A 3530-nucleotide genomic window follows, 5' to 3' on the forward strand; every position below is an offset into this window, starting at 1 on the left:
GTTAGTAGATCATTGATGATGAAGGAAGCCTGCAAAGTATCTAAAAAATTATAGGGTAAAGTGTGGAAATGATACTTAGCAAGAATGCAAAAATAAATGATAATCTTGATGATGATGTTGAAGCTATTGAAGATGAGCTTGAAGATTCAATGTCCAAGATGAAGATGGCCCCTAAATGTTGCTTCTATTGTGAAGCACACCAAATGCTACTTCTACTATGAAGAATACCAAAAATTAAACAAAAAGAGTTTGAACTAACACTCCCCCAAGATGCCTATTAAAACCTTACAGCATGTGAAATGCTCTGAAATGTGTAAAAACTCTGTTAACATACCTATTAATGTAGTTAAACATATACTGTGGGGTATACCTTCTCCACCTAAGAGGATAGCTCAATCTGAGATAATCAAAAGAGAAACTCTAGGAGAAGATGACAAAACCAAGAGAACCTACTCTAATACCAATTGTTAGAGTGGAGATCAATGTAGGAACGCACACATAGATGTAGCAAGCAGGGAGAGATTGATGGAAGCACAATACTCAAAGTAAATTGATAAGAATGAGTGAAGTAAAAGTGAAGTGTCATGATAAGGTCACTTACACACACTCATAAGAGTGCGTACATATACTCGGGAGAAAAAACCTCCTAAAGAGGGAAAAACTACCTTGGCCCATTATTAGCCTATGTCCACACCACCCTAAGAGAAAAAACCTCCATAAGAGTGCATACATATACTCTTGAGAAAAAACCTACTAAAGAGGGAAAAACTACCCTAGCCCATTATTAACCTACATCCACATATCACTATAGTATAAAAAGTGCTCCGGCCCATTATTATCCTACATCCACATATCACTAGTATATAAAAAGTGCCCCGGCCCATTATTAGCCAACGTCCACATATCACTACCATATAAAAAGTACCCCGCCCCATTATTAGCCTACATCCACACATCACTACCATATAAATGACTACAAAGCTTAATAGAGAGGAGTGGATTCCACCTTGACTCATGTGCCAACACCACCTTTAGAGAAGTTGAAGGAGTTTGTGCATACCAAGCAACAAGAGGCAGTGCTTGTTGCCCATGTGTTAGCAGTGGCCTTACACAACCCCCCCATCAAAGAAGAGCCAACCGTGGTCCAGACCCCAAACAAAATTGTGCACACACTTTTGTGGCACCTTGAGCAACCCTGAGGCTTGAAAGGATTGCCACATGACCCAATACCACGACTGTGCACCACATTGCCACACGACCCCATAACACGAATGTGCACAACATTGCAACACCAACTTTGAGTTGCAATGTTGTGACAGTAGCATAAAGGCTTTTATTGTGTGGATGGGCAAGCGACTCTCTACCTTCACTCAATGAGGCCACATAGTGAGCCAAAACCTTAAAAGCCCATTATACATATGTAATGTAGTGTAATTTCTATTAATTATAAAGTAGCACTTCCTATTAATTGTACATACACACATACACACTTCCCATTAGTTGTACATACACACATACTCGAGAATGATTAAAAACTTGAAACCCAAAATAAAACTAAAAATGATAAAAATTTAAATCATGCACATGCACCTACATGTACACATCACACAAACGCCTATGCTTGCATATAAACATACATGTATGCACACACAAGCCCCCTCTAAAACCACCCCCTCTCTCCCTTCTCTCTGAAAAGTGACCCTCATAGGTTCTTTAAATTATGTAACAATGTAGTGCAATCCTATTAATTGTGCATACACACATACACACTTCCCAAATATTGTACATACACACATACTCAAGAATGATTAAAAACTTGAAACCCAAAATAAAACTAAATATGATAAAAATTTAAAACACGCACATGCACCTACGTGTACACATCACATACACACACCAATGCTTGCATATAAACATACATGTATGCACACACAAGCCCCCTCTAAAACCACCTCCTCTCTCCCTTCCTTCTCTCTAAAAGCAGCCCTTGTAGGTTCTTTAAATTTTGAAACACCCCCCAAATTTCCACACACAAAAACACACGCCCATTACACACCTCAAAACCACCGAGCCTGCGGTCCCAAATGACCATCACTCACAATAGAGTGCTCCCCTATTAAGAAGGCTAGACTCCTTAGGATCCACCTCAAGCAAAAGCCTTAGAAAGAGATAAGCCAACCAAATACAAATGTGAGCAGAGAAATAATGGAGCACCTGGAAACAGGAGCCGCCCATAGTTCTCTCCAGACCCTAGATTCACCAACAACTAGCCCTATAAACAATGCTATAAACTTATGAAAGGGTTTTTAAACCACCATCTCTTTGAATAAAGTGTTATTGAAGGAGCATTAGTAGGATTAAAAGCCTTAAGCTTCTCTCCCTTGGTCAAATCATGTTGGATTCCATAATGTTTTAAACATCGCTGTCACGATTCTATCCCATCTTGACCATGACCAAGCCATCCACAATAACCACAATCATGGCAATCTAGTCATGTATTTTTTGTTGTACCATTAAAGATAATCATTCGATAAAATTCCCAATTACAAGAACCTATCGTGCAAGCAAGAGTCCCACTTTCCACCATAAGAATCCATTATAAGCTTCTTAACCATGGCACTAAGTTCTAGTTCTTCTCCATTTGGATGGAGAACAGGGAACATGGGGAAGCCAATGTCCAAACCTACCTCAAACCCAAGGAATCCACAAGGGCATTAACATAATGTGTCTACTAAGAGAGCCTATAGCCTCAAATCTAGGCCAATGTGTAGGACAAGTGCCATTGAAAACCGTATAGCCCAAGCCCATGGAACATGAGGTTCCAAACCCTAAAAAATAGAGGATTTTGTACAAGCACTCGCTTGTGTTCCACCGCCACGTGAGTATGTAAAAGAGACATACTGAGGATGGTGTTTGAAATGGGAAGGGGGATTATACCAGAAACATAGCACCTAGAGAATCATAGTTAAGGAAAACAAATCCAATCCACATCTCAAGGATGATGACCAAATTTGAAGAAATTTGAAGAAATTGAAGATCCCATTCAGTACCTAGAGAAGTATGATCAAATTTTCAAGGCCATGGGAAGGATTGATGATTACACCAAGATTTGTTTATCCAATCTTTACCTTTAAGGCAAAGCAAACCACTAGTTTAGGTCTCTAAACTAGTTTGAAAAGTCTAGCTTTAAGGTCTTGAGACACACATTCATCATGGGATTCTTGCCCAGTGAGCTAGATGGAGTCCCATTGCACACCTTAAGTAAGGGAAAGGAGAGACAGTGCAAGACTATATTGCTAGAACCAAGTATCTCCACATGAAATGTAAGCCCTATGAAACCTCTTATTGATTGGTTAATTATCGGCCTCCAGAACAAGAGGCTTTATGACCATCTCTATAGGTCTAGGCACTATATGTTTGAGCATTTCCCACCACACGAGGCAATAGACCTAGTAGACAATCTCCAAGATAGTCCTCCACCCAAACCAAGAGATAGGGGATGCATTATCTAATTCCTCAATGGTGGCCAA

Source organism: Cibotium barometz, chromosome 22, assembly GCF_041138505.1.
Source record: "Cibotium barometz isolate CiBa-2024 chromosome 22, ASM4113850v1, whole genome shotgun sequence".
Taxonomy (NCBI): Eukaryota; Viridiplantae; Streptophyta; class Polypodiopsida; order Cyatheales; family Cibotiaceae; genus Cibotium; species Cibotium barometz.